This window comes from Neovison vison, chromosome 1 (genome assembly GCF_020171115.1).
Source record: "Neovison vison isolate M4711 chromosome 1, ASM_NN_V1, whole genome shotgun sequence".
Taxonomy (NCBI): Eukaryota; Metazoa; Chordata; class Mammalia; order Carnivora; family Mustelidae; genus Neogale; species Neogale vison.
The window spans coordinates 266,330,244-266,343,890 of record NC_058091.1 but is presented as its reverse complement, the minus strand read 5'-3'; the positions used below and the strand labels follow the sequence as shown (position 1 = coordinate 266,343,890).

Here is a 13,647-nt window from a genome sequence, read left to right as displayed (position 1 = left end):
GTCCCGGTCACGTGGGCCCGCCCGCGGCTCCGAGCGCTCCCTTCGGCCTCGGTTTGGAAAAAAACTTCTGCGCTGGTGACGGCTAGAGTGTATCAATGCAGGTATCTGTGTAGTTAGAGCTTATCAGCGTGTTTGAAGGTTTCCATGTACGAGGGTGATGGCTACCCAGGCGTTTGCAAGGGTGTGGGTATTTGTGCGTGTGTTCGAAGAAACCTCTGTATTGCTTGCACGTGAGCATTCATCTCGCTTGCGACCAGAGGGTGCGTGTGGGCAGGACAGCTATAGCAGCGTAAATTCCCTGGGTACGGAATTTGCCTGTACTTGAGAGTGATTAGAAATCGTGTGTGCATGTTTAGGGGTGTGTGTGTGTGTGTGTGTGTGTGTGTGCAGGCATTCTCAAGTGCACGTGTCCAAACTTTCATCAGGACTCCCGTATGCACATATACACATGTCCAAGATTGCTGCTGGCGGCGGAGGTGGGGGGCTGAAGTGCACTTCATTTGCTGGGTGTACACAACAGTGGCTGGATATCTGCGTGCTCCATACACGTTGAAATGTGCGTATGGGTGTGCACAACCACATACCAGTGTGTATGTGCATGATTTCTGGGTGGCATCTGTGTAGTGGCTCATTCTGGGTGTGTTTATATGTACACGTGCCTTGGTGTAGATTCCGTCCAGATGTGAGTGTGCACATATGAAATAGTGCACTGCGTCCCAGCCCTCATCTCCCTCCTCCCAGGAGGTAAAGCTTCCCTGGCTTCACTTACTTTCTGCCCCTGCCTCAAAGTCCCAGAACAGGCAGAGTTGCAAGAACCTGAACAGGTTGCAAGCAGACACTAGAAGAAAGAAAACCACAGAGGCTCGGCCTTAGCTTCTTCCTCCTCTTTCCACCGCTTTCTTCTATGAGCTTCCAGCATTTTACTCCGAGGCCAGAGCATCTGCCTAGCAGATGGTATATGACCCACATTCAGAATTTTAATGCAGATATGCGTTTGAACTCTGCTGGTTCCACCACCTAAGTCCTTTGCCTCATGGATGGTGTTTCATTTTCTGAAAAGTAGAGAGAGTAATGATTATATTATTGCGTTCTTTCCCCCTCGAAGATGGCCCACTCCCCCATAAAGGTGTTTGGTAAGCCACTGAACTATGTAGAGAATTATTACTAATATTACATAAACAGTAGCTGAGACTGATAGTTAGCAGGCTTAACGGGTGTTCATCCAACAAACATTTGATAAGCCTTAAAATGTTATCCGTCAGTCCCTGAGCCAGGTGCCGGGGATATGGAGGTAAACCAGAAATGTCTGGTGCCTGTCCTCGTGGAACTTGGAGTCTCATGGGGATGACACGAGTGGCTACAAGTGAAATGAGCATCACAGAAGAAGAAAACACTGGGTATGAAACTGGGTGTTCAGGGGAAGACCTGGTTCGAGCCCTGAGGGAGGGTTGGGACTTGTTTTGGTGTAGGGGAGTGTGAGCTCTAAACACAGAGGAAAGATGACATGTGAAGTAGGGTTTAGTGTGTTGATTCCTAGATGGCTGGAAAGGGGACTTCTGTCCACCACTCCCTCTGGGTACCTTGGTCTGTTCCCAAATATGTCAGGAATGAAAAAGGTAAGGAAACCTTGCCTCGAATGCGTGGATGCCATTCACAACCTAAAGGGCTCCAGGAGAGTAGGAATCTCCCATGTGTTACCCATGGGGGGTCCACAGCCATAGAGTTTGAAATCCCTGACATGCTCTTGTTGGTAAGGAGAGGGTTGAAGAGAAGTACAGGAAAGGGAAAGAAGTACAGGAGAAGGGCACCTGGGAAGTACTTAATACACGTTTAATGGTTGAATGAATGGATGTGGATGTTCTTCCAGCTTTTGGGGGAGACCTGGAACCAAGGTTTCCTGAAACTGAGCAGAGTCCTTGGGGTCCTGTCCAGTGGTGATGGCTTCATGGAGTAGAAAATCCCAAATATTCATGAAATGGCTGTTCTAGGAGCTGCAGGGGCTGCTTCAAGATGGAAAGGGGCAGGGCCCCTGGGTGGCTCAGTGGGTTAAGGCCTCTGCCTTCGGCTCAGGTCATGATCCCAGGGTTCTGGAATCAAGCCCTGCATCGGGCTCCCTGCTCAGCAGGGAGCCTGCTTCCTCCTCTCTCTCTCTGCCTGCCTCTCTGCCTACTTGTGATCTCTATTTGTCAAATAAATTAAAAAAAACTTAAAAAAAAAAGATGGAAAGGGGCTCAGAACTTCCTCGGTCTAGCCTGTTTCTGCCTTTAATTCAGTCCACAAACATTTGTTACTTGTCTTGAGTGTGGGGACAAGGAGGTGAACATCTTGTTCACGGGGTATGAGAAGACAAATCAGTCTAAGAGGCATAATGTGGTAAGTGCTATCAGTAACATATAAAGTGTACAAAATGAGGATTTCCCTACTTGTTTGATTCAGCTTGATTCATTTTTTAAAATTTACTTATTTGTCAGAGAGAGAGAGAGAGAGAGACCACAAGCAGGGGGAGCCGCAGGGAGAGGGAGAGGGAGAAGCAGGCTCCTTGCTCAGCAGGGAGCCCAGTGAGGGTTTGATTCCAGGACCCTGGGATGATGACCTGAGCAGAAGGCAGACACGTAAACGACTGAGCCACCCAGGAGCCGCTCAGTTCAATTCATTTCACGATGCCATTCGTGTCTAGAGATGAAGGACACCAAGACATTTATGGCCACAGAGAGCCTATAACCCGGCAGGAGCAGCCACATGCCCCTACCCCAGAGATGGCAGACTGGCTTGTTCCCCGTCTGCCCAAACCTTTCTCCGTCTGCCTTCCTGTACTACAGAGGCTGAAAAACTAAAGTCCCATTTCCCAAACTCCTTGCTGGTAGGGTTCCCGTCCTAATTTAGGGTTAGCCAGTCCTATGCGTTTATGCAAACCTGAATTCAACACTGAATTAGGAGAAAAAAAGGAGTTTGGTGGAGAGGAGGCAGTAGCCAGGGAAGGGTCCATGGTCCTGGCGGTGAGCTACAAGGGGCAAGATGACTCTAGAGTTTGGGCAGTAACTCCTGGTCCCTGCCTACGCCTAAAATTATGTATTCCTGTAGCCAGAGAGTGTGTCTGGTGACTTCCGGAACCTCAGCTTCCAGACTATGGCAGAGACCGTGTTCCCTTGGGCACTCAAGTACTGTGTGGTGTTCTGGGAATCATTCTCGGAGCACCAGGCCAGGCCAGACATTGCTCTGCAAGTATTCTGAGTTCACTTGATTCTCTTTATTAATCCGTGTTTTCTCAAAATAGCTAGAACAGTTTTGAACCTTCACATGAGCCCTGATACACTATGCTGTGATCTATAGATGTTGTGAGTGTCAGAGTCAGAGCAGGACAAGAATGTGAGCAGTATAGCAGGGAAGATCTCCAGAGGCCCACCTTTGTTTCCTCTTTCCATGTCACCTCGACCCCATTCCAGTCCTATAAGCAACTTTCAGACCAATTAATCTATTGGTTAGATATCAAACAACAACTGTGCACAAGGCACTCTGTTTTTTGTTCCGGTCTCAGCAGTGCACAAAACAAGGGAGCTCTCTGCCTCTGTGGTGCTCTTGAAGAGACAAGTGTCAAAGGAGCACCGAAACTTAGAATTCTACACCGTGGTAAGAGTTATGAAGTAAAAGAAGAGGGAACTGTGGGAGAGAACAGCAGGGTGGAGTCTGTGAGAGACCTTACTTTCCTGGGAGGTCTAGGAAGATCTCTCAAGTAGGTAACATCGAAGCCATGTCACCAAGGATGAAAACGAGCCAGCCCTGCGGAGGTGGCGGGGGAGGAGGGAGAGAGGTGCCAGGCCGAAGGAGCAGTGCGTAAGGGCCACACTAGCCGTTCCCAACAGCTCCCTAATGCTCCCCTGGGTAATAGTCATAGCAGAGAGCCTCAGCCTCTTGGTGTTTCTATAGCTTCACTAACTGGAAGTCCCCGTGATTTGACATATTTCCAGCCACTTCTCTGATTTTTTCTTGTGTCAACATTTCTCAATCTCTGCATTATTGACACTTGAGACTGTAAGTCTTCACTGGGAGGGACTCTCCTGGGTATTGCAGGGTGGTTAGCAGGATCTTTTGGCCTTATTCTCCGGATGATGGCAGCAACCCCTTAGCCTCCAGTTTTGACAACCAAAGATATCTCCAGACATTGCCAAATGTCCCAAGGTGGGCAAAATCGCCCTCCATTGTGAGCTACTGCCCTATGGGTAGCCCCGTTTCGGTCGGGCTGGCTCCGAACTTCACCTTCACCTTTCATATGTCTGCACCTCCACTCAGGCAGGTCCCTCTAACCACTCTTCTGCCTCTCCACAAAGCCTTACCCATGTGTCTACTAGAAATTCACAGCTTTTATCTGTCCATCATCTCTCTGTCCACTGGGGAATTCCTTCTGGGTGGTAAGGAAAGAGTGGTCCATCTTGGTGCTCTGCCTGCCCTCTGGCTGCAGGAGTAGGGGCGTGTGGACCAGGCACCCCTTCCTTTTGTGCCCAGTTAAGGACCCACATGGTGGGCACGAGATCCAAGCAGAGATCATCAGAATCTTCCCATGTGATTTCCATGAGATGGCACTTGCTTTTCTTCTGAATCTGTTAAGTGTAAAGAGAGAGCCCTGGGCTGCACTCGCCATTCTTCCTATCATTTGGAGAGAGCCTGCTTATGGGAGGAGCCAGTGACGTCAACATACAGATAGAAGCAGGTGCAAGAAACACCGACAGGTGGGAGAGAGAGTGTGCTCTGACCACATTATTGGAAATCTGTGCAGATACTTGCAAGACAACATTCACGTTCTCATATTCATTTTCTGTCTGTTTTCAAGCCAGCGTGAGTCGTTCCTGTTAGTTACCGTGAGTTACCAAAGAGTCCTACAGTGTTATCCTTCAGTGCCCACTTCAAGTCTCTCCTCTTTCATGAAGGGCTTCTCAGTACAGAATCATCTGAAGAAATGTCCTTGAATTCCTAACTAGTGGTTTGCTGGAGACAGCCGCCCATGCCGTGCCTCTGTGCTTCTCTTTCCAATTCTGAGTCAATGAACTTCATATTTGCATCAAAGTGGGAATAATTACGCGATGGAGATCAGCAAATGCGACAAATCAAGACTCTCTCCCCCCAGCCGAGGCTCCAGCCTGTTCACCAGCACAGCACTGTCTGAATGCCATGTCAACTGGACCACCCCCTCGGATATTAGTCATGTACCAATTTGTGACAGCTCTTGCTTTTTGAATGTGGTGAAGTTGGGAGGGCAAGGACCCCTGACCTACACTGCATCTGAATCTCCAAAGGAGGAAAGGTCCTGAGGAATAGTTTGGTCTGTGGTCTTCATTGGGGAAAAAGAGGACAGAGACCTTCAGGGACTTGGTAATTAGTTGTGAAGTCAAGGCAGAGAAAGTCTACCATCTTTTGACTTCCACCCATGATTAAAATGTAGGCCTTCCTGGCCTTCTTCTTTGTCCTTTTTCAGCCCTTCTTTTCTGCATTTTTGGCACAAAAGAGCGTTTAAAGTGATTGTTGAATCATTCCCAATAGCTAATGGCCAAGACCCAAATTGTCAATGCTTACTTTCAACAAGGGACTTTGGGGCTGTGAAGTTCTCCAGGATGAGATCATTCCAGATGGGGTCTTCTTACTGTGGCAGCACTAGGGAGACAGCTGCTGAAAGAGAGGACTTGCTGTCCTTCCATAGAAAGATCGAGATGTTGGAGTGAGTGTTGGCTTCCCTGTGTATCATGTCACGTAGAATCAAACAAGATGATAGTTGAACTGCAAGGAAAGCTTGCAGACTATAAAAATTGAAAATACACAGTTTATGTTTGACATAGCTGTTCTGTTTCCACAACTTATTCTGGAAATATGCATAAAGATATTCATTTCAACGGTGTTTGAACTAAAAGACTGGAAACAATCTGAATGGCTCACCATCGGGAACTAATTACATATGTACTTACACAGAGGCAGAACTCTATGTACTACTATAGAATTATCTGCAAGATACTTTGTTTAGTGAGAACGATAAGGAGTGGAACAGTGTGTATAGTTTGCTAGCATCCAAGTTAAAAAGAGGTGAGGAAAACACACAGAAAAACACATGACTGTATGAACATAATCTACCTCAAGGAAGATACGAAACATCATGACCCAAAAGGTTGTCTCTAGAGAGGGGAACTGGAAAATAGTTGTAAAAGGAAGACTTATTATTCACTGTATGGGACAATTTGACTTTTAAAACATGGGAATCTAGTTCTTATTCTATATCCCTCCCTCAGTAATATAAAATAAAATAAAAGATTATACTGTGTTACAGTCCTTGGAAATTCTTCCTTTGCTCTGATGGATGAGTTGGATCTGCAGCTGTGCCAGAGCTGGGAGAGTTAAAATTACTAACCCTCCCCCTACAACTATATGCTTTCTTAAAAAAGAAAAAATTCAGTGTGTTTGAGTCTTCCAAGTTTGGGATGACTATTTCTCCCATTATACAGCTGAAGGAACAGAGGCAGGGAAGCTGGCCATCTTCCCAAGGTTACAGGGCAAGCAGGATCCAGAGATGCCATGTGAGCTCAGCTCTTGTTCAGTCATAGGTTCTTCTGCGGGGGCCACATGCAGCTGGGCGATGGCTTCCGCAAGCACAGGGTCTTTGTGGGAGGGAAAAGAAGAACCAGAGAGCTCGGAGAGGCTCCTTTGGCCCAAGGTTTCAGTAGAGTTAACACTCTGAACTAGCAAGATTCCCAGCACGAATGAAGTCAGACCAAAATAGTTACCATTTATATTCAACAGGAAATGACCCAGAAAAGATCCAACTACTTTCCAGATCCAAACCACTTTTTTGGCCTTTCCAGAGGCCTTTCCAACTTGAAGGGCCCCAGTTGAAGGGACATTCTGGAATCTAATGCAAAACGCTCTTGAGGATGTTTCTCTAAGCCCGTGTGGGGACCAGAAAGGAACAAGACATTTGATTTGAGGGAAACGCCCTGCTAAGAAAGTCGAAGCCTTTTGCTTTAGGGAGTCAATGTTTGAGAAAGCAGCATAGGAATGAGTATAGAAACCAAGGCCTTGCCATGTTCTGCCAGCATAATGTGGGGAGGGGCTGTGAGAAATAAAGGACCTATCTCTGCCTTTTGTCTGGCAAGAAAAGCAGAAATCTTAGATTGAGGAGATGATGCACAATTAGACTGCATAAGTGAGATGTAGCTAGTGGCTAGAAAGACATTTTTTTTTTTTTTTTTGTCTATCAGCTGTTGTGCAGTGAACAGAGACTAATTTGTCTAAATCTTGTATTTCGAAAGACTTACAGATTACTCTGAAGACACTTAGCTCTACAGGTCTCATCCACTTATTTTATGATTGGCATAATAAAAAAAGTCGTTATATGTGCTACTGCTTGTGAAGAAAAAAGGTTACACATACACACACCTAACCTCTGGTTAGCAGAAAAGAGAGAACAGAGGCACTAGTTCAATGATATAAGAGAAAACAACCAATTCAGAGAGTGAGACATTCTTTTAAATGTCATACAAAATTAAAAGGTGTTTAATAAAATTAAGAAGATATTTTGGGGGCAATTGGAGAAACCTTGAATATGATCTGAGTGTTAGATAGTATTAGGGAGTTACTGTCAGATGGATGCTGAGGTATGCAGGGGTGAAGAACACAATGTTGAAACTCACTTTAACATGGTTCAGAACATGCACGTGTGTGTGTGTCACACACATGCACACACACGGTTATTACGTTATACTCTCTTAGCTTTGAACTCCACTGCCTCTATGTCAAGGTTGGGATTGCTAATTCTTTCCCCTTTGCCCCCCGGTCTTCTGTTAGTCAGACAATAGGGGGCACTAGAGGGCGACTGGAAGTCTAGACTTGGCCAGGAACTTGCTCCTTTCTGTTTTGCTTCCTGTTACTGTCACTGTCACCCAAACAACAGTTCCTCACGCTGGCAATGACAGAATCATTTCCTGTGGGAGCAGCTGGTTCAAGTTTCCATTTTTTCCACAATCTCAGAACCAGCCTCATTATGCTTCTTCAGACATACAGGTTTCAGCTGGCAAATGTCTTTCCTGTCCCAGCCCCATGGGTCCCTTTATCCGAGCTATTAGGTTTTATTAATCCCAAGCTCTTCTCCTTTCTCCTAGCTTTTGGGCTGGTAACTGCTTTCTGCATTTACTACTGTATTTTCTTTGCCTTTCCAGTTTTCTAATGCCTGGTTAACAATGCTTTATATTAAATTCTGTCTGTGAATGTAATTGGTAGAGTTTGTGCCCCCCTGACTGAATCTTGACTGATGCAGAAATTGGCACCAGAAGTCACAGGAAACAGGCCCTCAGAGATGAAATTTTTTAGGTGTTTGGATTTGTCTCTAGACCTGAGTGCACTCTTGAGCTTCTTGTCACGGAAATGGGATGCTGGTAACCCATGCCACAGAGCGGCACCGATTAGTCAAATTATTGGCTGTAGATCATTCTGATGAAGAACTTCCTGAGATCAAGTGGCTGACTGGGAGGACTGTGGGTGGGATGCCTTCTTCTGTGGGCACTGGAGTGCTTACAGAAAGAAAATGACACCCTCAGCTCTTGAAAGTCTCAGCTCAAGTCCTGGTTAGGGGATTCTAAAAAGTATCTCAAATCTCTTGTACCTGCAAATTCAGACGCAATACTTAACTGGGAAAGCTGCAGAATTTAAATGTAAATTGAATTCATAGCCTATGTCTCTCAGTCAAGTTGGGAAGAGAACTGGGACAGTGTCGAATTCTAAGACTTGGAATGAAGACATCAGCCTGGGCTTGGATGAAGCTAAAAATCTTTTTTTAAAAAAATATTTTTTGGAAGGATTTTATTTATTTATTTGACAGAGAGAGAGCACAAGTAGGCAGAGAGGCAGGCAGAGAGAGAAGAGGAAGCAGGCTCCCCGCCAAGCAGAGATCCCAATGCGGGGCTCGATCCCAGGACCCTGGAATCATGACCCAAGCCGAAGGCAGAGGCTTTAACCCACTGAGCCACCCAGGCACCCCTGAAGCTAAAAATCTTAACCCCTAAATCACTCTGAGCCTTCCTTGCCTTCACCCTCCATGACTGAGATCAGGCTTCCTCTGCTTGAAGTCTGCCTCACCTGAGGCAGACGCTTTTCAAGGAGATGCCTTTACTCTGCAAGATCTACCGTACTAACCCTTATTGCCACTAGACCCGTAACTAGAGTCAGATTCAGCATATTATAAGGAAACAAGTTCAGAGTCTGATCCTGAAGAAAAGATTTTATAATTCAAAATAACCGCAAGATTTTTTTCTAATTTACATAGGCAGAAACCTGGTGAATGTGTGGATTGGGATTCTAAGAGCATTAGACCCAAGAAGGCAGACGATAAAAGGCCAGATTTACTGATATGGGTGTGCTTATCAGGGATTCTCTATTTAATGTGTTAACCTATATTAAGAATTTACTTATTTGGACTCAGTATTGACCTACATATAAGAATCAGTTTGAGATTCCAGAACTTCCCTGGCATAATGTAGAGAAAGAAATGGAAAAACGTAGGGAGAGAGATGTGTCGGAGTAGACATATTATGTGTGACCTTCAAACTTCTGCCACTACTGTCCTCTACTACATGGTTCAAGAGGACCTAGTGGACACTCCTTCATTAAGGTAGCAAGCATTACTGATCAAGCATCAGTATTCTTGAGAATCTCTGTGGTGGCTGTTCTCTTTCAGCTGGTATAAAAGGTGCTGTCACCAATTCATTGCTGTTCATTAATTTCATCTGGATTGAAGAGTAGAGTAGCGAGACTAAGCAGCAGTGCTTAGTCGCTAGAAATAAGGGGCATGTGTTTAACATAATACACAGCAGGGACAAAATGGCCATCAAAATGTTTTGACCCTCAGGGATCACTGACGGTAGCTGTTGATGGTTAGTTACTTGTATGTGTCAATTTGGCTGGGTCACGGGGTGCCCAGATGTTTGGTAAACATTACTCTGGCTGTTTCTGTTCTCAGATGAGATTAACATTCAGATGGTGGTGGACTTTGAATAAAGCAGATTGCTCTCCAAAATGGGAGTGGGCCTCATCCAATTAGTTGTAAGCCTGAATAGAAAAAAAAGACCAAGCTTCTCAAGCAAAAGGGGAATCTCTGGCAGACTGTCTTCAGACTGCATCTGCTTTCCTGCCTGTCCGGCTACTAGCCCACCCTGCAGATTTGGGACTTGCCAAGCTTCCATAATGATGCGAACCAGCTGCTTATAATAAATCTCTTCTATGTACATACACACATGTCCTATTGGTTCTTTTTCTCTGGAGAACCCTAATACAGTAGATAGTTGGTACAGTGGACCTAGGAATAAAGTAGATGGGTCTACGAAATATTACTTGGTCTACCCATTAGGAAAAACTCTAGGTCTGGTGTTCAGAAGTCTGACTAAAGTCACTACAGAGAGACTCTCCTTTGGTTTCCAGACCTAAGCCAGCTATCATGCCCAGGGCCCCTTGACTGAAGGATATGCTGAGTTCTCTTAAGAACTCCACAACACTGCCACAGTATTTACTATATACTGTCTTTCAAGACTTCCCCAGAGACCTGCAGTCTTTAATAGGGTGACTGTGTACCGAAAAAAACCCTTCAGATCTTTTGGACGTTAATAAGCACTAGCCCTGAACTGGCAGGAATTTCTGGGACCCTAAAACAGTACTCTGGTCCACCAGTTAAAGTGGGGGCTAATGTTGCGCAGGTGATGAATGGAATATTGACCCAAGTTAAAATTACAGAGAGCCTAGTAGGTCTGTGAACCCAGTGGTTACATCTCCAGTTCTTGAACATCATTGCATTAGACATACTTAATTACTGGCAGATTCCCCAAATTTCCTCTCTGATCCATGGACTGAGGGTTATTGTTGTATAAAAGGGCCAAGGAGAAACCACTAGAAAATCTCTCCTTACCAAGCCAACAGTAGTAACACATCCTTAGAGGAAATTGCAGAGATTAGTGCCACCACCATAGGCTTGGTATCTTCACATTTCCACTTAAATTTACTTGTTTGTCCTGTGCCAAATGTCAATGGATCTGAGAATTACTATTGATTAGTAATTAGGTAATTAGGTGATGATTAGGTAATTAGGTGATGATTAGTAATTAGGTGATGATTCCTATTGCAACTGCTGCTCCAGATGTGCTATCTTTATGGGAGAAAATCAACATAACCTTTGGCATTTCACGTACCAGTAGTGATCTGGCAAATGCTGTTTATCCCCTCTCTCTGTAACAATCTGCAATGGCCACCAGAAGCAGCTTGTTTCTACCTTGCAGAACTGAGACCGCCTTAAAGTTTTCCCTTAGGGCAACCTCAGCCTCTTGTCTGTCATAATCTGAGAGATCGTGATCATCTTGATGTGTCACAGTCCCATCACACTGGTCCACTTCACTGATGACATGTAGATTGGACCTGGTAGGAAGGTAGTGGCCAGTACTTCAGATGCCTTCGTAAAATGCACGGGAGGTCGGAGAATGGGAGGTAAACTCCATAAAAATCCAGGGATGCATGCACCTTGATGAGATTTCTGATGTGCTAACAGTCCGGAGCCATGTTGCAATAGTTCTTTCCAGGTGAAATGTAAGTTGCTGTACCTTGTATCACCTCTCATTGCAACAGAGGCTTGATCCTTGGTGGGCTTTTTTGGCTTTTGGAGGCAACACATACCACGTTTGAGTGTATCACTCTGACGCATTTACCATAACACTGCCGGTTTGAGTGGAGTGAAAAGGCTCTGTAGCAAGTATAGGGCTAGCTATTCTGACCCCTGAAACTGAAGACCAGTAGATTCAATGACATTAAATAAGGATTCCATATGGAGCCTCTGGCAAATGCCGATATGAGAAGCGAAGCATATAGCTCTAGGGCTAGGGAGCAAATCCATACCCTCTTTTGAAGCTAACTGATTTTCCTTTTAGAAACAGCGGTGTGGCACTGGTTGCTGTGTGATTCAGCAAGCCATAAACTGGAATGTGCACAGCAGCCCCCTCTCCTCAAGCGGCAGTGGTATATAAGGGAGAGAGATCAAGCAGGTCTAGAATGCATAAGCAAGCTGCCTGAGTAGGTGGCTCAAATTCTTTGACACCTACTCCTGTTACAAGTCTTCCTTTTTCTCAGTCTTTAACTTTGGCTGCATGAGGAGTTACTTCTGACCAGCTGACTAACAAGAAATTTAAGTCTGGTTTATAGTTTATTTTGCCCACTAGGCTGTGCAGCTGGAAGCTGCAAAGTCTGCTGTAGCATTAGAACGTCAATCGGGTGCATCTCTGAAAGATCCGAACGCAGGGAGTCTTCCAAAGAATTCCGAGCTGTACAACTCCTTGTCTGCTATGTCTGAACTGGGCACTACCCAGAAGTATGCATCAAAACTCTAGAGTTCAAGGGCAGTAACTAACGATTGGATGATTGTTCAGGATTTGAGAAGAACAGATATGTAAGACAAGTGATGAGGTCTGGAACGAAGTATATAGAGGGACCTCTCAGAATAGGCAGAGAATTGAAGGTTATTTTGCTCCTGGCTAATATTCACCAAAAGACACTGTACATCCATAAGAATGTACTTTGTAAACATGCAACTATAGGGAACATAATTGACCATGGGCCCCAGCTGTTGCTCTTGAAATTCATCACACCTGTGCTGATTCATGCTTCCCAGCTGGGCTGCTTCCAGCAAATGACTGAGAGTAACAGGAATACTAAAGCATATAGGGGTCTCTTGTGATAGCCGGTCTTGGCTTGAGGACTCCTTGAAGGGCTTGCCTGAACCTAAATTAAGACAGAGGAGGCTCTCAGTATCAGGACAAGATGACATACTGTGTAGCTATTAGCTTCTTTTTCTAGTCATCCTAGTGACTGTTCAGTGGGTCCATGGACAAGAGTGGCCATGTTGGCAAGGACGGAGGCTTATACATAGGCTTAGCGACATGGACCTCCCTTCACCAAGACTGACCTACTGAGTGCCTGACCTGCCAACAGCAGAGACCAGAGACCAATACTGAGTCCTGATATGGGCACTTAGTGACAGGTTACTTACATTAGATCCCTTCTATCATGGAAAGGACAGCAATTTACTCTCACTGGAAAAGACACATTATCTGGGCATGGCTTTGCTGTTGGTACTTCTGTCAGCCTTACTGTCATGGAATAGCAAAGGAGTATGTGCTGACCTATCCACCCACTCAAGTAGCCCTTGGTGGCTTAGAAAAACTAGTCGAGATGTCAAACATCCACATGCTCAAGTCAGTTTTGGAGAAAAAGCTCCTTGTATTTTCTCTTTCCCGCCCTCATTTCCCAATGCTCCACCACAGTTCTGTTTGCCAATTTTGAGCCAGCAGGGGCTCAGGTGGGGCAGTTTTTCTTAAAAAAAAAAAAAAAAAAAGAAGAAGAAGAAGAGGAAGATTTATTTATTTATTTTAGAGAGAAAGAGCATAAAAGCAGGGAGAAGGGCAGAAAGAGAAGGAGAATTCTCAAGCTGATTTCCCTCTGAGCATAGAGCCCCACATGGGCAGGATCCCAGGAGCCCAAGATGATGGCCTAAGCTAAAATCAAGAACCTGCAGCTCAACTGACTGAGCTACCTAGGCGCCCCTCAGGTGGGGCATTTTTAATTTGAGCTACAAATACTTTTTCT

General features: G+C 45.3%; 1 long non-coding RNA gene across 1 annotated transcript; it reads left to right on the top strand.

Moving 5' to 3' along the window:
* The first annotated feature begins 22 nt into the window (after window positions 1-22).
* LOC122893328 lies at window positions 23-6,299 on the top strand. Its single transcript, XR_006381615.1, has 2 exons — window positions 23-101; window positions 4,826-6,299. It is a non-coding gene; the product is annotated as an uncharacterized LOC122893328 (long non-coding RNA).
* The last annotated feature ends 7,348 nt before the right edge of the window (window positions 6,300-13,647 follow it).